The sequence below is a fragment of the Lissotriton vulgaris genome, chromosome 6 (genome assembly GCF_964263255.1).
Source record: "Lissotriton vulgaris chromosome 6, aLisVul1.2, whole genome shotgun sequence".
Lineage (NCBI taxonomy): Eukaryota > Metazoa > Chordata > Amphibia > Caudata > Salamandridae > Lissotriton > Lissotriton vulgaris.
The window spans coordinates 1345939409-1345966340 of NC_141694.1; positions in this window are offsets into that span (position 1 = coordinate 1345939409).

Consider the following 26932-nt stretch of genomic DNA (forward strand, 5'->3'; position numbering starts at 1 on the left):
AGTCATTAACTATCTCGAATATAAGTGATAACTCTCCAAGAGATGGAGTTCCTGCCAGCGATGTAGGTAGAGCCCCGTCCCCTAATATTAAAACCTGATCAGCTGGCCAAGTAAAACCAGTTTTGGTCCAGCCGAAGGGGGGGGGGGGGTACAAGTAAAAAGGAAGCGCCCTGGGCCCCAAACTAATGCTGGAGGGAAAAAATCAAGGTCTTGTAAAAATACTGTTCCTGCTGATGATCCAATAGTGACGCCACCAATTAGCCCCGCACAACTTAGTATGGTAGATAAAAATGGGCAGGAAAGTCTTCTGGACACTAGGGGGGAGGAACCACACCTGGATTTGGGACCTTCTTTCTGGAAAAGACTGGAGGGCACTCTTAAGAAGATGTGTCATCCATTACATGAGCAGTTGGACTCTATCAAAAATAGATTGGTATGTCTAGATCTTTCACTGGCAACAGCTCAGACACAAGCAGGATCAAGGCACAGTGCTCTAAATTGTACGGGCGAACACACCTGTAGCCCATGGTTCAAATGGTCCTAATAGTGGTGCCGGGACAGGGCAGGGCATTAGGTCAATTCTGGCTGCTGATAAGGTGCACGCTGCTAATTCTCAATCCCCTGCTTTGACAGGAGCGGGAAATATAGCTCAGGCTAGTGGGGCGCCTCAAATCACTTTGCCACGGACAGAGGCACCCCCGGCACTTAATCATAAAGGGCCTGGAGCTACACTATTGAGTAAAAGCAGAAATCAGGGAGATGGCAATAAGTTGGATGTTAGACAGCATAATTTGCCTGCTTTACCCAGGGCTCACAGTGAGGCTCCCTTACCCTATATTGATCTCCCTCCCCTATCAGCCCCCTTCGTGGTAGTTTTGGTAGGGGTTCCACCAGTAGCTCAGGGGAAAAGAGAATCATACCTAGACCTTAAGCATAAGTGTATTTTCTGGCTTAACAAGTACCGCCCATTGCCAGCAAATATGCGAGCTGAAATCCTGGGTGTTAGGAGAGTTAACTGGATAGGCAGGGGATGCAAGACGGTGGCAGGAGACTGTATCATTATTAATTTTAGAGACCAGATATGTGTTAACTATATTTGTAACTGGCCTCAAAATGATCAGTCTAATGGGATACAAGCTCTACCCTTAGCCTAATTTTATGGTCCCCCAACTCCGGTTTCCTTTGAGAGGGATATGTTTTCGCAGGGAGCTGTATCAAACCTCTGCCCACTAGGGAACATAAGGTTGTTCAATAGATTCCAGGCCTTGTCAGGGCTGGGGGATTGCGACTGACAGTATGAGCCACAAAAGTCCATCCCGGGCAGTAGAGCTGGGGGCATAAGGGAGGGGGCAGAAATCTGGACAGGGCCAGTGTCCCCCCAGAGCAGTAGGGAAGAAGGGAAGGTTGAGGTTGGCCAAAGTAACACGTGTGATGCCACTATTGAGACGTTAAATGTAGATCGGTCCCTGGGCAGGCAGAGCGTTGTACACCATGGCGTAAGGGGTTGCCCCCTACGGGGCGAACTGGCCGTAACACCTGATGGACCACTATGTCAGACATCGTTGGTCTCATGGAATGTGGCAGGACTGGGGACAAAACTTAACTTGCAGGCATGGTTAAATGTATTGACCGCTTTGATATTTGTTTGTTTCAAGAGGTTTGGGCAGTTGAACCAATGTTTAGAGTGGGATATCTGAACTTTTTTGTTCCTGCTGTTAAAAAAAGTCAGGGGCGACCTATGGGTGGTCTAGTGATATGGGTCAAGCAGTCCTTAAAATGTCATATAAACAAGAAGAATCCTACTTCTAGTGTGAGGAAAGAAGGGGAGGGGAAGCACTCAGTGTTGTGTAAAATACCCCTCACACACCAACAGGCCCCTTGGTGTCATGCTTCATCATCGGGGTCTTCGCACCCCGCTAGAGGGATGCGGCACGCTGCGACCTACGACTACGTGGGAGCGTTGACAGGTGTAAACTATGTGTGGTGTGTGTTGATTGTGAGTGATAAGAGGATTAAATGTGAGTGGGAAACGTGGTGAGGAATTTAAAAAGTACCTGGCTAGTGGGAAAAATGAAAAAAACTTTATTTCGTACCCCTAGCTGGTGCTATTAAAAGGTGTGCAGAAAAAGACGAGGTTAGTTTGTCTTAATTACGGACAAAACCTCTGGTGTGCGTCGACATGTTTCGGTACGTGTGTACCTTCTTCAGGACGGGGCACAACTCCCAACCCTACTCACGTTTTTCTAAAGAAAGGGGGTTATTATATTTAATAAAAAGTGAAATCACTCATTTCAAGTTGGCTACAATGTGCCTACAGCGGTTCTTGGGATCATGTATTTACATGTCCTGCAAAAAAGGAAAAAACCATTAGGTTTGGTTACCATGAGGTATTGGCTCAGACAGGTGCAGTCACCTGGAGCCCCAAACAAAGAACAATCTGTAAAGGAAAAGACATACTAGACACACAACACATAGGACACACTTAGGTTTTTGTACTTATTGTTTTTCAGACATACTCGTAGTCTTTGATGTCTACTGCATCATGAGCAAGTCCTGAACATCAAGGTGGGTAGGTGGATCCACAATCTATAATGATAGAGAGGTGGACTCAGTGCTGTTACTTATATTTACTTCTTACCTCATCCATCTACCTAGCGAGGCTGGATTCTGTGTGGAGAGAATACTCACGAAATCCGCCTGTATTGGCCTCCTTCTACCACCCCGTGCTGCTCCGCCGTGAATGAATTGCGGACGTGTTTGGTGGTATTTAAAGAGAGGCTAGGTGTATTGTCATTGGTTAATTGCCGGAAGTCACAGGGACCATGTATGAAGACTATCCGTTTTCGCCTTTATGCATGTGATCTAATTAACTTCGACATGTGACCTATTGGTGTTTATTCATTACCGGAATGTCCATGTATGGTCTTTCCGTTTCGTGGCCAATCATGTGCTATTCATGGGTCCGGCGCTGAACAGAGAACAGAAAAGGGGAGCGCCGTTGTTGACACGACTGTGTATCATGTGTGCATGCGCATGAGTTTGTTTCCCATTGGTGTCTATGCGCATGCGCAATAGCCGGTTGGAGGTAGTGTATGTTCAGAGATGTGATTTTTAGCGTTGATATCAGCCGTAGTGGTCAAGTGATTTGGCTCCACGGTATGTCATCGTTTAGTCCCGTGATATGGGTACCCAGGCGGAACACCCAACGTTGTTCCTTCTGGAACAGGCCTGATTCCGAAGGCAGTCGCTCAATGACAGTCCAGCGAAGATCATTTATGCAGTGCTGTAATGACAGGAAATGTGATGCCATTTTGGTTGTTGATTTTTTACAGCGTATATTTGATTTATGTTCACCAATTCTTGTTTTGACCGGTCGGGTGGTCATGCCTACATATTCCAATCCACATGGACAGTTAATCAAGTATACCACATTTTTCGTGTTACAGTTTGAGAACTGGCGCTGTTCCCATGTCATGCCATTCCTGAAGGTAAGGTTCTTGCTTTTCTGAGTCTGGTGGCAGCAGCTGCAGTCACCGCATGGGAAGTGGCCCTGTACACTGGTCGGATTCTGTCTCGCAGCCTGGTTTTCCCGTGGTCTAGTATGGACCACGATGTCTTTTATGTTCTTGCCCCTCCGGTGCGCATGCATTGGTTTCTCAAAGTTGAGGTTTCCACAGTTCAGGATGCCCCAATGTTTTTCGATCACCTTTGACACCTGGTTCGATATTGTGGAGTAGGTTGTCACGCAGATGGGTCTCCTGTTCATATCCTTTTCTTTAGGATTTTCCTCTATGAGAGCCTCCCTATGGTTGTTTTTTGCGCGTTTCCTCGCTTTTTCAATGGTCCTCGTTGGGTAATGCCTTTCCACGAGTTTCATTGTTAAGTCCTTTGCCTGACGGTTGAATTCACTTAGTTCCGTACGGCAGATTTTCCCTCAGGTGTCTAGGGTGAAAGCTGTCATAGCGTAACAGGCAGTTCCTGGCGGTGGGCTTGAAGTGGGTGTTACTTTTTAGCCTTCCATCCTCGCTGTAAATGTTCAAATCTAAGAAGACCATCGACTTATTTGAAACTCTTGGCACTGTTGGTATCACCGTTCCAAATGATGAAAATGTCATCGATGTACCGTTTCCAGATGCCGGTACATCGATGACATTTTCATCATTTGGAACGGTGATACCAACAGTGCCAAGAGTTTTGTGATCTGGCTTAATAACCAGAACCAATATCTGAAATTCACTAGCACCTTTTCAAATAAGTCGATGGTCTTCTTAGATTTGAACATTTACAGCGAGGATGGAAGGCTAAAAAGTAACACCCACTTCAAGCCCACCGCCAGGAACTGCCTGTTACGCTATGACAGCTTTCACCCTAGACACCTGAGGGAAAATCTGCCGTACGGACAGTTTCTGAGATTACGGAGGAACTGTACGGAACTAAGTGAATTCAACCGTCAGGCAAAGGACTTAACAATGAAACTCGTGGAAAGGCATTACCCAACGAGGACCATTGAAAAAGCGAGGAAACGCGCAAAAAACAACCATAGGGAGGCTCTCATAGAGGAAAATCCTAAAGAAAAGGATATGAACAGGAGACCCATCTGCGTGACAACCTACTCCACAATATCGAACCAGGTGTCAAAGGTGATCGAAAAACATTGGGGCATCCTGAACTGTGGAAACCTCAACTTTGAGAAACCAATGCATGCGCACCGGAGGGGCAAGAACATAAAAGACATCGTGGTCCATACTAGACCACGGGAAAACCAGGCTGCGAGACAGAATCCGACCAGTGTACAGGGCCACTTCCCATGCGGTGACTGCAGCTGCTGCCACCAGACTCAGAAAAGCAAGAACCTTACCTTCAGGAATGGCATGACATGGGAACAGCGCCAGTTCTCAAACTGTAACACGAAAAATGTGGTATACTTGATTAACTGTCCATGTGGATTGGAATATGTAGGCATGACCACCCGACCGGTCAAAACAAGAATTGGTGAACATAAATCAAATATACGCTGTAAAAAATCAACAACCAAAATGGCATCACATTTCCTGTCATTACAGCACTGCATAAATGATCTTCGCTGGACTGTCATTGAGCGACTGCCTTCGGAATCAGGCCTGTTCCAGAAGGAACAACGTTGGGTGTTCCGCCTGGGTACCCATATCACGGGACTAAACGATGACATACCGTGGAGCCAAATCACTTGACCACTACGGCTGATATCAACGCTAAAAATCACATCTCTGAACATACACTACCTCCAACCGGCTATTGCGCATGCGCATAGACACCAATGGGAAACAAACTCATGCGCATGCACACATGATACACAGTCGTGTCAACAACGGCGCTCCCCTTTTCTGTTCTCTGTTCAGCGCCGGACCCATGAATAGCACATGATTGGCCACGAAACGGAAAGACCATACATGGACATTCCGGTAATGAATAAACACCAATAGGTCACATGTCGAAGTTAATTAGATCACATGCATAAAGGCGAAAACGGATAGTCTTCATACATGGTCCCTGTGACTTCCGGCAATTAACCAATGACAATACACCTAGCGTCTCTTTAAATACCACCAAACACGTCCGCAATTCATTCACGGCGGAGCAGCACGGGGTGGTAGAAGGAGGCCAATACAGGCGGATTTCGTGAGTATTCTCTCCACACAGAATCCAGCCTCGCTAGGTAGATGGATGAGGTAAGAAGTAAATATAAGTAACAGCACTGAGTCCACCTCTCTATCATTATAGATTGTGGATCCACCTACCCACCTTAATGTTCAGGACTTGCTCATGATGCAGTAGACATCAAAGACTACGAGTATGTCTGAAAAACAATAAGTACAAAAACCTAAGTGTGTCCTATGTGTTGTGTGTCTAGTATGTCTTTTCCTTTACAGATTGTTCTTTGTTTGGGGCTCCAGGTGACTGCACCTGTCTGAGCCAATACCTCATGGTAACCAAACCTAATGGTTTTTTCCTTTTTTGCAGGACATGTAAATACATGATCCCAAGAACCGCTGTAGGCACATTGTAGCCAACTTGAAATGAGTGATTTCACTTTTTATTAAATATAATAACCCCCTTTCTTTAGAAAAACGTGAGTAGGGTTGGGAGTTGTGCCCCGTCCTGAAGAAGGTACACACGTACCGAAACATGTCGACGCACACCAGAGGTTTCGTCCGTAATTAAGACAAACTAACCTCGTCTTTTTCTGCACACCTTTTAATAGCACCAGCTAGGGGTACGAAATAAAGTTTTTTTCATTTTTCCCACTAGCCAGGTACTTTTTAAATTCCTCACCACGTTTCCCACTCACATTTAATCCTCTTATCACTCACAATCAACACACACCACACATAGTTTACACCTGTCAACGCTCCCACGTAGTCGTAGGTCGCAGCGTGCCGCATCCCTCTAGCGGGGTGCGAAGACCCCGATGATGAAGCATGACACCAAGGGGCCTGTTGGTGTGTGAGGGGTATTTTACACAACACTGAGTGCTTCCCCTCCCCTTCTTTCCTCACACTAGAAGTAGGATTCTTCTTGTTTATGTATCAGTGCCCGTGGAGTAGGAATCCTACTTTGTACTCTACCTCCCCTCTTTGTTTAAAATAATACTTAAAATGTCATACCCAGTTGCTCCCTGTCGTCAGTAATGACATTCTTGGTGTTAGGTTTAGTTTCACTGCTAATTTAGAAATTGACATTTATAATGTTTATGCTTTGGGGCTTCAAGGTGGCAAGAAATCTGATGTTGTAGCAGAGCTGGACATGTTACTACAGGCTACCCCCCCTAAGATATTGTCACTGATTGCCGGTGACTTTAACACCACTTTTGAACCCCTTGGCTTAGATGACACTCAACTAACAGAGGATGAGGATTCTAGGTGGGGAGTTCCTCGGCTTGGTATTAAACCCATAAGAAAATGGACCGAGGCCGCAATCCAGCTAAAGGGCCTCTGCATGGAAAACCATCTGAGGGCTGCCAACGGGCGCACATTGTCAGATAAAATGGGGAAGGAAACTTTTGATAATGGTGCTAGGGCAAGCAACATTGACTATTTACTTGTCCCCCTTAAGATGTGGTCTACTCTCCTTGATATGAAGGTAGTGACTCGTATTGAGAGTGACCATAATCCCCTGACTGCAATGTTTAACCTAGGTCTACATAAAGCGGATGTTGTTCATGAGGGTCACACTTTCCCCGATTTAGTCATGCCAAATGATGAGCGCCACCTAAATGGTGTCAAGTTGCAGAGCATCAGGAAATTATTGGTAATATAGAGGGAGATCTGGAAGGGGCTCTAGAGGCTATGGAGGAAGTCACCTTGAACGGGTCTCCCCTTAATTTTTCGTTAGAGACACAAAATAGACTCTTCACCAAACTGAAAACATATTTCTGTAAACCTAGCTCAGGAAAAAGAAGAACTCAAATTAAAAAAACTGAGAGTTGGTATGACGGCTCTTGCCGCCAAGCTAGGGTAGAGCTGGGTTTAACCTTAAAATCCAAAGATATGGGCACAATAAGATTGGCCCGTGCGAACTATAGGATTAAGCAACATACAGCTAAAAGGGATTGGGAAGAGGGCAGGTGGCGGGACCTTAAAGTGGCGTGTAATGCAGAGAATCCCAAACTTTTCTGGGAAATTTTTAAATGGGACAGGGGAGGGCATCGTGAGAGCCCCCATAATAATATCAACCGAAATTCATGGGTTGACTACTTTAAGCCCCAATACACCAGTAATGTCACTGGTACCAGTGAAGGAGCTTCTGATTATACCTTTTATAAGGAGCCCGGTCTTCATTGTGAGAGAAGTGGATAGGGCATTGGACCAAGTCACCGAGGGACGTGCTACCGGTATGGATTGTGTCCCCGCAGATCTATTTTTAAACAATAGAGGGCGATGGCGGTTTTATATTTTGTATGTGGCAAACGCCATAGCCCAAGGGATGGAAGTCCCTAAATCATGGAAAGGGTCAGAAATAGTGCCGGTGTATAAAAAGGGGGACAAGTCGTTAGCAGCAAACTACAGGCCAATAAGTTTGATTGACTGTATACAAAAAATCATGGGACGGCTGGTTTTGGGTAGAATCCAGACCTGGATGGATAATGATAATATTTTGAGTCACCTCCAGGCTGGTTACCTCCCAAAAACAAGTACCATAGACCAGGTTTTCCGGTTTATTATGTTATATTGGCGTACCGTGGTTCTGGAAAAAGGTGCTTTGTATGCCGTCTTTGTTGACCTAAAGGCGGCTTTCGATCTGGTCCCAAGCAACACATTATGGAAAGTACTTGCGGGGCTGGGGATGGCACCCGAACTGCTGAGCTTCATCGTCCGCCTACATGAGGGTACGTTCGCTCGGGTTCGGTGGGGTCGTCAGGGGGAGGTTACGGAGCCCTTTCCGGTGGAGCGGGGAGTGAGGCAAGGCTGCGTCATGGCGCCAACCTTGTTCTCGCTCTTTGTGAATGGGGTTGCGGACTTCCTCTCCCTGGTCCCGACCGATGCCCCTGCGATGTCTGGTGAGCGGGTCCTGATCCTCATGTTTGCGGACGACACCCACATCATCTCAAAGACACCTAGTGGGCTCCAGCAAGCGCTGAAGCGCTTTGAAGACTTTTGTCTGGATAGGGGCTTAGAAATAAACACGGCAAAAAACAAGTTTATGGTCCTTACTGGCCGTAAAACTTATGGGACTGCCAGGCCTTTCAGAGGGATGATACATATGAACAGTTCCCCGCTGGAGCGGGTAGATGCCTTCACCTACCTGGGGGTTACCCTTCAGAGAGATCTGGGGGGGTCTAGCCAGTTAGATATTGTGGTGCTAAAACACTGCCAGCAGGCAGGTATTCTTCTGAAAAAAATCACCTCTTCAATAACAAAGCCCATTAGCCCATTATTAGAAGTATACAGGATGAAGGTGTTAAGTTCGGCGATTTATGGAGCCGAACTTTGGGGATTTGAAGATCTAAGAAAGCTGACGCTAGCAGAAAACGAATTTCTGCGAAAAGTCACTAGCGTTCCCATAAGTACCCCGTTAATACCACTAAGGTGGGACCTTGGGAAAAAAGGCGGTGCAGGATCTTGCCTTTCTGCGATCATTACTCTACTGGCGCCGCTTATGGACCACAGAAGAATTACAGCATGATGCTCAGGGCGTGAGGGAGATAATGGCTAAAGATTCCTGCCAATAAATACACCGGCTGAAGGCCATTCGGTCTTTACTTTTCAAATTGGGAATGAGGGAACTATGGGAAGACCCGGAAAATGCCGCATTCCCCTCCAAAAAAATCTTAAAAGAAAAGTATTGGGAGATGGTGATAATAGAAGAGAGGACAGAGGGTCTCTCCTCGCACTTAACAGGTCATTTCATGGATGTCAAGGCCCAACCGAAACTGGAATTATATTGGGATATTATTGAGAAACAGCATGATTGCAAGCTCTACTTCCAGCTTAGAGTAGGCGCCCTTCCAGTTAGGTCTTTTACAGCTAAATGGGCAGGCGAAAATGGTAACGACAGATGTCCTAAGTGTGGGGAGGAACAAGAGTCATTAAGTCATTTCCTCTTCTTCTGTCCCTTGTATACTGCCTCTAGATCGATGTGGATCAAGCCTATATCTAAACTGCTTGGGATACATAGGCATGGAGAGGCTTTAAGAATCCTATGTACAGACCCAACGCCTATAATTGCTGTTGCTGTGGCTAAGTTCTTGAAATGGGCTTGGTTAATCCGCACAAAACAAATAGCGGCAGACATGTGAAGACTAAGCTGTTCATACCCGTAAACATTAGGGGTTGCTCTTATGAGCCTTTGTGGAATTCTCCTTTGGAACAAACGTATATTGATGAGATTGATTTTATGATCTTCAAAATAATGTAAGATGTTAATCGGCAATAGTCTGATGTAGTTTAATAACTTTTTAATATTTATTGTATAAATTTTAATGGATTTTTTAACCAATAATTATGAATTTTATATATACTTTTATGACCTAATTTGTCAAATAAAGTTTATGAACTGAATGTACTAGCATGTGAACTTCGCAATGTCAACATCTACTTACTTCTGGAAGCATGGGTATGTGTATGTAAACAATGTTCAACACAGGATCACTAACATGTCACAGCAACACATACATACAAGTGTCTGGGCTGATAGCATCTTTATAACATTGTTCTAATCATAGGCTGACATGATGTCAGAAACATAGCAAATACGACCTTAGTTATTCTGTGTCAGTGATCATATAATAACTTGCAGACTTTTACAACATTGGAAGGAGGGATTACAGCTGACAATATCCTACACAATAGTCAACAATAAATTAGGTCTACATCATCAGCTGGAGCCATATTGCCTACCTCATGAAAGGAATCCAACATCAAATAAACAAATAAACAGATACATGGCAGTACAACAGTTTATGATTGCAGGGTCCTTTCATTCCAGGGTTGCTTGCATTTCCTGCAACGTCAAACAAATGGCAGTGATGTGCCACAAGCATTTTGGCCTACAATGAGGAGACATATCAACAGCTACATACAATTCATACACAAAGAGGAATGAGACAATGTGAAGGCAGAATAGCATGAATTGGGCCCAACACAACATTGTGTAGGATTATATGATGGTACACATATTACATTAGGAACAACACACAAAAAGGAAAAAGTCGAATGGAATTCACGTATTTTTTATCGCAATACTGTGCAAGCTGTCTTGGAACCAGCTTTGTACACCCAAACTCTGTGACAGACGTTCAAAGGACCAATCCATGTCCACCTCGTATGTCTGAACACCATCATGTACCGGCTAATGTCACAACTATGAAATGTCCAAATGAAGATGCTATGGTGAAGGAATCTAAAACAGACCAACACAGAAAGGGATATTAGCAAAGAAACCATACAAATGGCACAAATCACATTGATAAACTCCTGGAGAACACAGTCCCACACAACACCTTTCTCCAGACTTTGCGAGACCCCTATATTCCTAGTATGTAGCATTAACATCCTCCTCACAACATCACTACAAGAGTTGCAATAATAGTCAAAGTCCTCACATTTCACACCAAATGTACACTCATGAGAAGTAGTTTTGGATGAGATCTTGACGCAAGTCTATTCCTTCCTCTTCACCACTATCATCATCATCATCATCATCACTTGGCTGTTTTAGGTTCCTCACTCAGTAGCTCTTTGTGGCCTACATCCTCTGCGATGTAAAGGATATTCCAACACAGGGCAATGTTGTGGCGCATTGCAGCAAGCCACGGTGTTCTTACAAACATTCCTGGGTGAGTAGAGAAGGGCCCCTCCAGTCTTAAGCAGACATTTGAATATGGCTCCACTGCTCACTGTGTTCTTTCATGGGCCTCAATGAAGCGGACTTCCCCTGGCATAGTAGCATTCCTTGGCAGTGCAAACAACCGAAGATAGTTGGGAAATGCTGAGTCTTCTAGATTGAAAACAGACATAAGTGCAAATATGAGTTACACACTTTCAGATTATACTACCTGACATGACCCACACAAAGTTAGGACAGATCACACTTACCCACAAGCCAGGCCCTCTCTGGTAGTAGTTGTGACATAAGCTGGGATATGATGCTGTTCCGCAGTATGAAGGAATCATGTGCATATCCTGGGAACCGGGCACAGACATTTGAGATGTACACATCCGGTAAGCATAAAACTTCCATGTTAACAGAATGGAAGTGCCTCCTGTTGTGGTACACTTGTTCCCTGGCTTGTGGTGGTGCTAATGCAATATAGGTACCATCAATGGATCCAGTCACATGTGCGATGTGACTAAATGCATAGAAATCCACCTTCATAGTGGCTAAATCCTCACATCTAGGGAACTGGATGTAGCTGTCCATTGTCTCAACAGTGCTTCTAGCACCTTTGGAGTACCTGACTGAACATGGATTGTGACAATCCACTTGAAATTGCTACACTGAATTGAAACAATCCTGTGTCCAAAAAACACAATACAGACATGAGATTCACAAAGGATGGGATTGATGTAGGATAAGGGATGTGAGGTATGAGATCAGGGTCCAACTGATGACATAAGTCCAGTATTGTTTGACGATTCAAACTAAATTTCTGCAGTACATGTCTCTCTTCCCAGGTCTGAAGGTGTAGAAATGGGCAGTACACTGGAGCGTGACGTCTCCTCCCTCTCCCAAGGTACCTATGTAAGGAGTAACACAAAAATGTATAATGGTCACAGTTGGCAGAGTATCATAAATGAAGAGTAAGACAAAAGTTGTGTGTCTGAACATTGATACTTCATGAAGCATTACATATTTAACATCACTGTCATGTGTTGAACATTCCACCAGTCATCCCCAAGGTGGCCTTCATATGTCTGCAACACAACTGCTCACATCATCAAATCAGAAATAGTAAATTGGCATTATAGTGAGGATACCATTACATTTCATGTGAAAGACTGCCAACCATGTTGAACAGTGCACACGCACATTTTGCCTATGTGCACAGTAAATGCACTACCCAGCTTATGTTATGTGCTGAAAATGGCATGAGAATGGAGTTTTCAAAAGTAAACATGTTCGCCATCATTTGTAGAGGTGGTCCCGCACTTAAATGTCAACAATACTATTTTCCCAACTGCCACCATGGCGTATGCCTGACCTCACTAGTAGGACATTTTGATTGTCAGCTGCTGGCGGGATTCGACTGCATAGGAGGCGATCGCATGCACGGTGGACATAGAAATAGGCTAACGTTAGTGATAGTGATGGTCACAGTCCAATGGCTGTGTGCGCCGATGCTGATGACCGTGTATGTGGTGTACATGTATTCTGAAGTTTGTAAAATAACTCACTTGCGACCTAACACTGCTGCTATCAACACCTCCTTCATTTTAGCTGCTGCTTACCACCACTGGCAGCAATTATGGCACGCCATGATGGTGAGAGAGCCCGTCCCTTCACTCCAGAGGGGCGTGATACCCTGGTAGATGAGGTCCATCCCTAGTATGGTCAGCTCTATGGCTCATCAGAGGAACAGGTAATAATCTCTAGTAAATATGTAACACTATTTAATTGCTTCCTTTCAATTCCCATAAGCTACAATGTGCCTCTGAGTGTCAGAGTGTAAGCATTATGTTGATTGCACATATTGTATGGTGTCTACATAGGACACACATGTAATGGATTAGGGGGCCCTGTACTTTATGGAGAAAAGAACACCATTGTAATGTGTGAAAGGGGTAGGCTCGGGCGCAGTTCGCAAAGTTGTGCTACGCGGAACTCCATGGAGTGGCTAAAAACCTTTGCTGAGCTACGCGGTGACCCACAGGCAGGCCAAGTTTGCTGGTCCACCTGTTCACATTGTGAAATGCAACATGGAGTGCATAAACGTGTTCCAAATCATGCGTGAACTGCACCATGCGGTCCGCATGGGTGTGGCAATCTTCATTTTCTACTCTGTGTATAGTGCTGGCCCTAATTTTCAATCCCTCTTTCTATCTTTAATCCTCCCCCTATCAAACTTATCTACAACTCATTTGTATTTAATATATTAGTGAGTGTCTTTGTGTTTGTGTATTTTATGTTTTTATGTAATTTGTTTGTTTTTCGTGACTTTTTGTATTTTGTTTATTTTTCCCTTTACTTCCTTTTTTCTTCTCTCTCTTCCTTCATTTTCCTGTTTCTTAATTTTTTTATCTTTGTTTATCTCATCCAGCGCCATGGTAGCAGGTTGCCTACCTTTCGGGCTGCGCCGCCACCCAAGTTTGCAGCCCCGGGTGATCTTCAGCAAAGAGGAGGCGGCAGTACTATTTTTTTTGGGCAATGCCACACCCCCTCCATGCTGGCAGCAGGCCAGTGCATCGACTGCTCTGGGGGAAGGTGCACCAGTGTGTGCGGCACACCAGCCAGGTTCGGCGCACCATTCAGCAGCTGATGCACCGCTGGGCAGATGATCTTGACTCGGAGCAGGACCTGCTCGATCTGTCCTGAGTCGAAATTCAGGATCTTGGTGAATATTAGGTTTGTTGTGCTTCTACAATGTTAACAATTTTTTCCGAATAGCAGCTCACACTTTGGGCCTGATTCTGATGTGGTTGGGAAGGCCTCCTAACAGCATTTGCTCCATCCAAATCAGATCGGGAAGTGTCTTTCCAACCAACTCAGAACTGTTTCTGACAGACCGAATAGGATGCGAGTTAGGCTGTAGGAATATGCCAATCCAAGCCTGACACAATTGCCAAAACCACACTTAACAACAACTTAAACAAGAATAATTTCTTTCTGGGATAGAAAAATATTTATTATATTCTAACCCGGCAACTTTATTCAATGCCAATTATTTTTGTACTTTTTAAAGTTTTGTTACACAACAAATAGCAGAAATGAGACATACTGTACATTCAAATATTTACACTGCTGTACATAATTTTCACACACAAAGAAACAAAAAATTTGAAATTAATATACCAACATCAGACATATTACAAAGAAAATGGTTACATAACAAAAAAACTATCAAATCCATGTAGAATCAATGAATGAGAAAAATCAAATAGCTGGGGAATATAGTCAAATAAATGGCTCAAAATCAGTAGTATCTGGACTGACTAGTCCTAGTCTTCTTTATAAATGACACTCTATTCCACCAACTGTGCCGACGCGTTTCGAATCCAGGACTAGCGCCCCTGGACTCTCATCAGGGCTTTTATTCTTTGTGTTTGAAAGATTCAAAGAAAAAAGCATTTTGTTTACTACTAGCTACCATACTGCAGTTGCAACTGACTACTGGTTTTTTTAAAAAAAGGGGGGGGGATTTTGTTTTACATACCAAGCTCTTGTGGCAAAGGAGAAGGCTTGTGGGTCTTGTTGTGAATCTCTGGGGCGCCGTGGGAATCAATCGTTATGAATGGTCAGGCAATCTCATATAAAAAATGTGGGGTCAGATTAGTTGAAACAGCCCATCATTTGCAATTCTGTCTAAAAAGAGGAAAAAGGGAAAAAAGGGAAAAAGAGGGGGGCGCTTTCGCCTACCTTCCTTCCTGTTATTTCTCGTGCCGCCTGCCGGCGTGATGACTGGAGAGATCTTGTCATCTATAATGTGTCTAAAGGGAATATATTGCAAGCGTAATAATAAGAAACCGTCTCTTGTGCTCATTTATTGTGCAGAGCTCTTGAAAGGGAATGCCAATGCCTACCTTTTCGCTGGCCTTGTTTTCCATAAATTCGAATTATTTAAGGCGCTCGGAATCCTGTCGGATAAAAGAATGCTATATTACACTGCGGAAAGATTAATGGCTAGACAGGGCGGGCCCCTTATGCCTCAGGCGTTACCTTCTCTATTTCCGCGTCCTCCGATACTGGATGCACTGCGATCTTCAATCAAGATGGCCGTCAGGTGTCTCAGGTTGATTTATTCAAATACGGCCCAGGTGCATTATGGACTGTGTAGTTTTGCAGATGAGCGGGGGAATGGAAACGAGTGCCCGGATTTCAGCAAAGGAACTTTTCATGTGTGTCATTGTTTGAAGAAGGTACACTCAAACTTTGTACCGCAGAAATGTGCTGCTGTGGACAGTTATTGGAATGCCAGAGGCATGTTTATGTGGCAAGATTTCTCTAGTCACACGCTCTCTACACCTCTTTGTCAGATGTAAATTTTGCATCATGGAATGAGGAGGTGCGAAGACCCACTAAAAATAGTACGGTCGCCCACAGGCCGAGGCGCCCCTCAGGGGATATTGCTAATTTGTAGAATTAGAGGAACAGGGCCCACTGGCCCGACCAGGCACGTCACCCTGAAGGCAAAGTCACTCCAGAAACTAATACATAGTTCAACATTTACAGGCGGGCTACCTCTGAAAGATTATTGAGCCCGGTGTGCACGCTATTGAATTTGAGGATTAGATAAGCCTCCTTTTGGAGCAGAATGCGTTCAACGTCAAGGCATCGATTTGTGAAATTCACTGTGAATAGGATGGACCACTTGAAGCCATGCTCATCATGTCCCTTTTCCAAGAAGTGCTCGACCATGGGAGCTGATATCACTCTCTTTTTAATCCGGGACGGGTGCTGGCTAATTCTGTGGTTAATCTGCTGGCAGGTTTTGCCAACATATATCTTGCTGCAGGGGCACACTATTGCATAGACCATATTTTTGGTCCGGCAATAAGAAAACTCTGTGTGTGTCCATTTCACTCCTAGATGGCTAAATTCTTTGCCTTCTATGGTATTTGGGCATGCGACACAGATACCACACTTGTGGTGGCCCTCGATGGATTTCAAATGCCATTGTGACAGCAAGTCACTTTTTGGCTTGGGTACTGCAATATCAGCCCTAATCAATTGTTGCCCAATGCTCTGATTCTTTTTGTAAGCGAAAATCGGTTTGGGAAAAGGGCAATCAAGGCCCTCCAAAAGGTGCCAATTCTTTAACACAAAGTTTGAGTGTACCTTCTTCAAACAATGACACACATGAAAAGTTCCTTTGCTGAAATCCGGGCACTCGTTTCCATTCCCCCGCTCATCTGCAAAACTACACAGTCCATAATGCACTGGGGAAATATGTGAATAAATCAACCTCAGACACCTGACGGCCATCTTGATTGAAGATCGCAGTGTATTCAGTATTGCAGGACGCTGAATTAGAGAAGGTAACGCCTGAGGCATAAGGGGCCCGTCCTGTCTAGCCATTAATCTTTCCGCAGTGTAATATAGCGTTCTTTTATCCGACAGGATTCCAAGCGCCTAAAATACTTCGAATTTATGGAAAACGAGGCCAGCGAAAAGGTAGGCTTTGACATTCCCTTTCAAGCGCTCTGCACAATAAATGAGTACGAGAGACGGTTTCTTATTACGCTTGCAATATGTTCCCTTTAGACACATTATAGATGACAAGATCTCTCCAGTCATCATGGCGGCAGGCGGCACGAGAAATAACAGCAAGGAAGGTAGGCGAAAGCGGCCCCCTCTTTTTCCCTTTTTTCTCTTTTTCCTCTTTTTAGACAGAATTGCAAATGATGGGCTGTTTCAACTAATCCGACCCCACATTTTTTAGATCAGATTGCCTGACCATACATAATGATTGATTCCCACGGCGCCCCAGAAATTCACAACAAGACCCACAAGCCTTCTCCTTTGCCCCAAGAGCTTGGTATGTAAAACAAAATTCCCCCCCTTTTTTAAAAAAAAAACCAGTAGTCAGTTGCAACTGCAGTATGGTAGCTAGTAGTAAACAAAACGCTTTTTTCTTTGAATCTTTCAGACACAAAGAATAAAAGCCCTGATGAGAGTCAAGGGAAGCTAGGTTTAAGTAGGTGTGGTTTTGGCAATTGTGTGTTGCATATTTGAAAAAGGGTCTAGCCTCAACCATCATTTTCATAGACCTATCTCCTTAGGGTTTCAATCCAAGCCTGACAGCATTTGGAATTACCAAGGTGTACGGAGGAGAATCGTATGTCTCTACGGGCCTCATTTCCGAATGACCTATTTTTGGACAGTCTTTTCGAATTTTGCCATCCAACTTGAATCGGCAGTCGGAATCAGACTTTGGGGGGCGTAGTGGGCCCCACTGCACATGAAGCCTTCCCAATCGTGCCCCTGGGGGTATCCATGGGTCCCCCCTTACTAGCCATGCACAGTGTGACAGGCACCTGGGTGTGCCCGTCACAGGTTGACTGATTTTCCCAGACTGTACAACAACAGAAATTGGCGTTCCTGGAGGTGAAGAGTTGCCTGCGGGCAGAGAACATACAATATTCCCTGCTGTTCCTGGCGCATCTAAAAATTATGCAATAAGGCTCCACCATATTCTTCACGGTTGTGGAGGAGGTCTATGATTGGGCGGATCAACATTGCACACAGCGCCCTAACACAAAGGCCACACACGATCGGCGCCCAAAAACACAGCGCTCCAGAAGACGTCGCTCATGGCAGTGAAACAGAACAGGGGACACAGCAGGCACTGTCCCGCTCCTTTGGATTGCCCAAGCTGGAAGAAATCATACGAGAACGTCACAAAGCCCTGCAGACTGCGGCGGAGCTCCGGCCCTTCTGCCCTGCAATTGACATAGACCGTGGTTCACACACACCTCTACTCATCTGATGGCGAAGTCGACAGTGAGATTATGCAATCTAGAGTGGACTCGGTGACTCCGCCCCTGGTCACACCACAGACTGCTGATACTCTGATTTGAATTGGACTTCAGTAGACCATGTAAGTGGGGTTCGGGTTCCCAGGCCTACATAACTATGACACAACTCACGGTGTGAGTATTCCTGCACCACCAGCACAGCATTCACACATCTCTACTACAGGCCAGATGGAGCGCAATGATTATACAAATGCTCTTACTGAGTTCCACCTCACAGGCATCTGGTGCCACCCCACATTCGATTCACGCTCTTTTCTTATATGAGGGTCAGTTTGGACGTATTGCCTGTAGTAATAGGTCCCCAGCATTTAGGCTTTTCCCCTACCCCAGTTATTCCTCCCCGTGTTTCCATACCGCATTACACCTTGTCAACATGTCTGCAACATCAGCGGGCTGCAGCTACACCATGCCAACGTAGGCGTTTGGGAGGGGTAAGGCCGGTCACTCCTCGGAGGCCGGCTTCACTGCACCCCTCTCCTCAACACCCCCCCCTTCCCAATGGCACACGCAGGTGCCATCACCACCCTCACGCTTAATGTGAGAGGCATGCATACAGCATGCACCATATACGCCTACATAAAGCACCAGCAGGCGCAGATCGCTCTGTTACATGAGACCCACCTCACCATAGGGGAATTGGCAAAACTGCGCAAGCAATGGCGTGGCATTTTTTGCGCTACCACATATTCAACCTGTGCTCGGGGGACCCTTATCTGGGTCCGTCCTGGGATGCCCATCCAGGAACTGTCTCGGACAATTGACCCTGAGGGACGTTATGCCCTTATGCAAGGTCTACGGGATGGCCAGCCGGTACTTTTAGGGAGCATTTGCACACCTAACATGGATCAGTGTAAATTCTGGGACATGCTCTCCCTCCTTCTGAGCATGCATACCCAAGCACCATAGATCCTAGGAGGAGACTACTATTGTGTTCAAAACACATCTTTAGATAGATCATATCCCCCCCCCACCCGACCTCTCCAATTGTAGTGCAAGCTAATCGCTTTGCAGTATGGTCGGCTCACTGGTCCCTGACAGATGCCTGGCAATCTAAACACCCACATACACGGCTATACTCATTCCACCTGCTGGTATCCGATCCTCCGTGCACTTCTGGAAAGATTGCCCTCTAGCTGTCATCTGCAAAATCGCAGTTGCCAAGATGATATTAGTACCGAGATTACTATACTATTTCGCAAACCTCCCAGTGGTTCCCCCACGCTCCTTCTTCCGGGAGATGGATACCCTACTCGGCACCCTTATCTGAGGCTTAGGATGCCGGCACATTGCCCTTGCTAAGCTGCAGCTACCCATGGATCAGGAAGGGTTAGGGGCCTCTTCCTTTGAGACGTATTTTCTCGCGGCCCAGCTTCAATGGGTGTCGAGATCGACAGCAGCCCGTGCATTGGGGGAAACGGCCACAAACGCCAGGCCCATCCCGATCACAGCCAAAATCTGCATGCTGTTGTCAGGGGCAGCACCCATACGAGAATGTCCCTTCCAGGTAACAGTGGCACTCGCTTGCCTAACCCGTGTGCATAGAATGCACTGCGAAGCACCCATGTATTCCCCCTCCTGCCACTGGCGGGGTTCCCCAGGGGTCACACACTACAACACACAGCGAGCGCTGTGAGAGTGAACTGAGCACTCGGTCACAGAAGTAGGCTCCTTATACATAAACGGGCAACTGCAGATGTTGGCATCACTGGTGGCCGACATGGATCTCACCAGGGGACAATTCCTCTTGCATCAGCAACTGCTGGAAGACTGCCATAGGATGTGGCATACTATAGACATGGAGCCCCCCCACACACCCAGTAATACACACACTGCTGCACATGGGCCTAGGGCGCCATCTGGTCACATGACTATACAAAGCAGTGCGGGCACTGCACCTGATTACCCTTGCACCTCTTTTTGAGAGAAATGGGAGGCTGAGTTCCAGCGACCACTCCATGACAAAGAGTGGAAACGGGCGCTGGAGTTTCCTAAAAAAGTGTCCCGCAACTATTGCTTTAAAAACATGCAACTCCATATCTTGCACCACGCCTACGTGAATCCCGAGAAACTCCAACACTACTATCCAGACTCATCCTTCACATGTCCCAGATGCCCGAACTTCCCACCGCTCCTTGCCTTTTGGACCAGAATTCATGCCACCCTTCTCACAGTCACGGGCATCATTGGCGCTCCTTTTGGCTAAAAGATGCATAGCAATGCACTGGAGGGCGCCTGCTTGACCCCCGCTAGCGGCTTGTGCTGAGGCGGTCAACAAATGGGGCACTGCAGAGGAGGAGGTGCTCAAGCCATGGGCTATCCTACTCCATTTCTTCAAACACAAAATCGACCATTGTCACAGAGTATTTGCTCCCCCGCAGCAACTGCACACCACAAGACTACCCACTGCAGTCCCTCAGCAGAGTAGATACCCAGCGGGACGGGGCTCGACGCCAAAGACCTACAACGCAGGCACCACCCCCAACACAGTATCCCTGTCTACCCTGGTGTGCACACACAGTCCTCAACCCGGTTCCGCTGAATTTAGATCATCGGCTCCTACCACGCAGCACCAATTCAAACACAGTGTACCCCAGTTCTATCTCCCAAGTTTGAAGAGTTCATCTCGTTATCTACAACCCAGAAAACAAAGAATCATAGGGCGAGCGTTGGGAGCTTACGCTCTGCTCACAGTATATACAATAGACACCCACCCATAGGCACACGCTTCATACCCACACGTCTCCTCAAACTGGCGGCAATGTTTAAGGGAATGTTGTACAGGCCATGTTCTAATGCCCGGGCCTAAATAACTATATGATGTATAAAAGGTATGACGTTTGTCTCCGAAGCAGTTATAATTATTGTAACGTACACTATAAGAAATGCAAAGAAAAATGATTTTACAAAAAAAAACACCTACTATTGGACCGAATTATGCATGTACTTTCTCTTTTAGAAATCGAAAAATTATATTTTGAGATATGAGATGGCACCTACTGACTGCAGGGCCTTAACAGCCACTCAAAGATAAATAAGGCGCTATGTATTATTGTTCACTGGTGACTTACTGAAAAATCTAAATGTTTTATGTAATTCCATCACTTTCGCTAATTTTTCTCATGCTCAATGTGTACTGTTTATATTTGTTAATGTATTTACATACCTGTGTACAGTTCCGTATTCCATTCATGGGCTTCTTTTAAAAAATGTGAGCAGATGGCTCCTTTCACTGCAGAAAAATAGAAAAATAAATGTTGTATTTTGAACATTGAACAATGCAAAGTGTTTCTACATTTTTGCTGGTATAGTAGTTCTACCTGTTGCTATTTTAAAAGTGATTTGAAGATGGACTCACCGGCCATAGTTCTGCTGTGTTAATTCCAAAGGGTCTTCACCCATTTCACCAAAGAGCAGTGCAAAAGAAAAGGGTAGTGGTAAATCCAAATTTATGGAAACCTCGTAGCCAGCAGCAGTAGCCTAGCGACATAAGGTAACAGCTCACACGCATCCTCCCACTGTAGCGCGAAAAAACATAAATCTCCTATAAAAGTATTTGTATGAATGGCAGTTGCTACCAAGCAAACACTATACATTTTACAATTATGACTGACTGATCTGTTGTCACCTCCTTTTTACAAAATACTGCAAATGAAATTGCAGCTTCCATGGAATGGTTTATGCTTGGTCTTGTTTTTTTAAGAACCTTCGAAAGGTAAATAAAAGGTATTTTTAGGTTTGGATTTATGAAAGTTGCAAAGTAGCAATCATATTTTTATGCAAAATTAAGATAATTGGATGTGATGAAAGAGGTTGAATTGCTAATTTGCATTTTGTGATTTTATGATTGGTTGAGAGGCCAGAATCATGCATCAGGAATGGAGTTTAGCTTCTACACAAAATATGTACCCAAAAAAATCTAATTTTATTGGTGTACAATTTAGAGAGAAATTTTGGGGCAAAGCTATCAAAAAGTAGCGAAAGGCAGAAGAGCAACCAAAGCTGCTGTACTTTAATGAGCTGGAAGGAAAGAGCAGAACCAAGACATATCAACTAAGATGAGACGCTGCTGTTCTTTTTCCCCAGTGGTGACTCACAAAGAGTCTGCGATGCAACATGCACAAACCTAGGGACCATAGTGTAAATGATAGCTAGAATAGATAGGTATCCCCCAACTACCAAATAAAATGCTTAGACAAACGTTTGAACTTTTCCCACATTGGTTGTGTACTGTATTGTGCAGCACACATGCAATGTGGGAAAAACTGGGAGGAACTTAAAAGACTTCCCCTATGTAGCACCTGCCTCAAAAAGACGTGTTTTTGTCGCAAAGCCATATGTTGCAATTTTAGTAAATGGGGCTTTGCACCCAAAACCATGGGTAGTGGCATGGAAATGCCCATGTACCCATCCACGATATATCCTCTTGATGCAAAGTAGCACAAAGCATTATTTGTTTTACTTTTAGGGCTATTTTTCAGCACAAAATAGTATTTATGTTGGAAAGTAAATACTTTTATCAAAACATTGCATACATAGGCTTGCATCATTTTGTGTGACTTTGTACCAGGACATAGTTTTAATAAATCTGCCTATCTCCATGGGGATGGTTCAACGCATGCAGTAGATTTATTGCACCTGAGGTGGCTGCCTGATTTACAAAGCACTCTGGGGCAAATTTATGAAGGACTTGCGCGGCCGGTGCGTCACTTTTTCCCATGTTAAAAATGACGCAACGGCGGCGCAAGGCCTTCATAAATCTGCCCCTCTCTGTCTTTGGAAATAGTTTGAGAGGAGCAGGGTAAATCCCAACAATTCAAGGAATAATTTAAGGCACCTTTCTGCTCAGAATATAAACACCGAAAAGTTAGAGAGCATGTCGATCCACAAATCCAACAGCAGATACATTGTTTATTATAAATATATCTATAAATATATCTATAGATACACACACACACACACACACACACATGTATATATATATATATATATATATATATATGTATATATATATATATATATATATATATATATATATATATATATATATATATATATATATATATATATATATATATATATATATATATATATATATATATATATATATACCAAAACGTTCCTGGTCCACCGTCCTATGGGACCTTCCAGGTACATACCATAAAAGGTAGAATGTTGCTGTGATGAAGTGCTTTATTTAAAATGTATGACTCACAGTCTGCCTCAGGCCAATGCCTGACATGACATGTTACGACTGTAAAAACTCAGTCTTGATCACATGCCGTGCCACCCCATGTTCATCATTTAAATAGTGAACAACACCCTCTCGTGCCTAAAACCATAATGCAATGTTCAGAGATATAGATGACAGACTGTTGATACAAGCTCTTGTGAATGTATATATATGGTTACATAAGTACAGGTAAATTACATTTGCTTTCGAAATTGAATTATATTGGTATATAAAATTAAATTCTGAGACATTAATTTAATACATATGATGTGATTTTTAGTTGCTTGGATAGTTATATGTGAACAATCACTTGATTATTGTAAAGTGCAATTGCTATTGCTTGTACACGACAACATGCTACTAATATATATACACCACATAACTCAATTCATCTTTGCAATATAAATCATATTTTCTTATAAAGTGCAAGTGCTTTATATATTGCCCATGATGGAACCACTGTTGGCTGCCTGTATTTCCTGTTTAAAACATCCTATACAATTAATATATCTCCTATTTTTTAATATTGAAGTGCTAGTGCTCTGAATATTGACATTAACACTAAAGTGCTATAAATTAAAATACTACACTGTTCTCCACCTCAGTGGAAATACACATTTGATCGCGAAGCTGTCCAAGAGGTATTGGTTGAACATCATCAGTAATGGTAAAAGTGCTAGTGCATTTATAGATGTTAGGATGCCAAACTTTACTTGTCAAGATTGACAGTCATTTTATAACAACGACAACAAAAAATACATGCTTGCTATTGTTAGGACAGTAAACTCTCTTCATGTATCATCATCTCAGTTAGTGGTGTGTTTGATTTACTACACATCACTCCATATTGACATCAAGGATTTAGGGATTGTAGAAATGTCACAAAAATAAATAGCATACAACTGGGAGCCTAAATTATAATATAGAACATATATAAATCCACCAGATTCCGTCTCACCACAGGATTCTCTATTCTCTCTCTCTCTGTCTCCCTCTCCCTCCCCCTCTCTCTCTCTCTGTATATATATATATATATATATATATATATATATATATATATATATATATATATATACACACACACACAAACACACACACACACACATACATATTAATATTTTCATTCATGTATGTACTTGATAAGTGTCTCAGGTCATATATGACACCTCACACCAAAAATACATTGCATTCTGTCCCTTCTTGTGTTGCATTTACCATGGCCAACAACAGAGGACTGGCTTAAGGTCGATTACATGACATTTCTTCTCTTGGGGTGAACACATTGTCTAATAAGTGAGTTATGCACGTTTGTATATTTACCACTGAATGTTACCTGTGTACAAGGGAGCCTAAAACAAGATCATTTTGATTACAAAACCCCACAAAGGGCATCCTGCCCATCTTTAATACTCAATCAAAAACCTTATAAAGGAATAATTCCAAAAGTTTATTTTATAGCTCTTTTTTATTATTTTCGTGAGAAAAGACATCCCGTAACAGTGCAAGGTTACACATACTCAGTTGACAGTGACAATACCTACATCGCCAAGTAATTAACCCAGTCCGTCCCAGGTAGAAACAGTATAAGCCAAACGTTTTTTTTTTTTTAACTCTGCTACTTTTAATCTTCCATTTGTAAGAGGTTGATGTTTATGTTTATTTCGGAAAAACAAATCCTTAAAAACACAGCACCTGATAATACAGTGATTCATCAGACATAATTTAAAAAAAATCCTTTGTGATATGTTCTCTTCCACAAGTGTTAAGAAATCCAGTCAAAAATCCCAGTCACAAGTTCAGAAGGGAGCATTGTGAGGCATGGGTTGCCAAGGAAATTTGGAAACGCCCCAAACCTACATTTATCACTGTTCTTAAACCATTAACTGATGCTTTTCTAAACAAGGAAGTTGTTGTAAAGTTACGCCAACCAGAGGTAGAGCAACTCCCTTTTCAGGTTGGGAATTAAAATGAATCAGGTCCACATTGAGGGCATTCTCCATACGGAAGGATGTTCTTGTCTATAAAAAGACAAAAATGTGTCCACTCCCTATGCATAGTATTCTATGCCGTCGAACTTTGCATAGGCAGAATAGGACCACAGAAGAGATGCCATGTGACATTTCAAGAAGTAAGCTTGGAAGTCTGCACGAGTGTCATCTTTCCAGTGACACTTGTGTAAAGTAAGGAGACGTAAGTGCTTTATAATTGAATTTCAATTCAATTTCAAATGTTTACAAATAGTAAGGGTGTAAAAATACACTCATGAACAGGTGTAAAAATACACTCATGAAGAGATGAGTATCTCTGCCCCTATTTTTTTTCTATCAAAGGGCCCAATATAGTACCATGCGTCCCATTGTAGATCATGATGCGCCCCTTGTTCAGTAGTATTCTGCGAACCCTATGGCATGCAGCCCTGAACTCATGAAGAATAATAATACACTAGTGGTTCCCTGAGTCATATAATACACTGAGCCCATCTCATTCACAACATCCATTGCTTAGACAACTCTTCAACTGATGCTTTCATCACTCTGTAGACCACAAATGTGCATCATTCAGTGATTCTCTGAAGTTCATTTCCCCCGTTCTACAGTGATGCATCACTAGTGTTCCACTGATCCGTACGCTAATTCCTGCCTTATGGTCAGGCCCGGACTGGCCGTTGCAGGCACCGGGCAATTTCCCGGTGCGCTGCAAGGGTGGGGGCCGGTTTTGAGCCCTTGGGGGCTGTTTTTGTTACAACATCAGGTGCTACAAGGGACTTATTTCAAAGACATTGACTGTTAGTCGGCGAGTGGTATCTCTATTTCACACTCTTAAGTATCCTTAGGATATCTAATTTGTTTCAAACACAGCATAAATGCATGGAAGGTACAGATAAAAATAGAGCTAGAGAAGGAAGGTTTGTTCTGAAATAAATCTTTACTTAATAAAAATGACAAGGGATATAAACATAAATCAATTCGAGCAAAAAAGGTCATGAACAAAGAAAGATAAAGAATTTTTTCTGTGGTTCATAACCAAATATATCAACTGATAGTAAGATGTCGACGTTTCGGTTTTTACTGGCCCACGTTTTTTCAAACGTGTTTGATGGTCCAGGCCGAATAGTGCGCTGTTCTATTTCAGAATTGCCTCTAGTAACACGGAAAAAGTCACCCTCGGTTCGTCTCGATGAGGGTGACTTTTTCCGTGTTACTAGAGGCAATTCTGAAATAGAACAGCGCACTATTCGGCCTGGACCATCAAACACGTTTGAAAAAACGTGGGCCAGCATCCACCTTGGTGTGAGATTTGTTCTTCCCATAGACAGCTTCATAGACCGCTGAAATACCTTAACGCGGCCCCCCTTAATACTCTTAGGGAGTTGTTTTCAGCATTCAAACACAACATCGTCCTGATGATGGTCTTATCGATGAACACAATAAAGACCGAAACGTCGACATCTTACTATCATCTCCTCCATCGCTGTCATTAGACGCCAACTTACAACCACGTTTTATTGTTTAATCTGGGTTGTTTGCTTTAA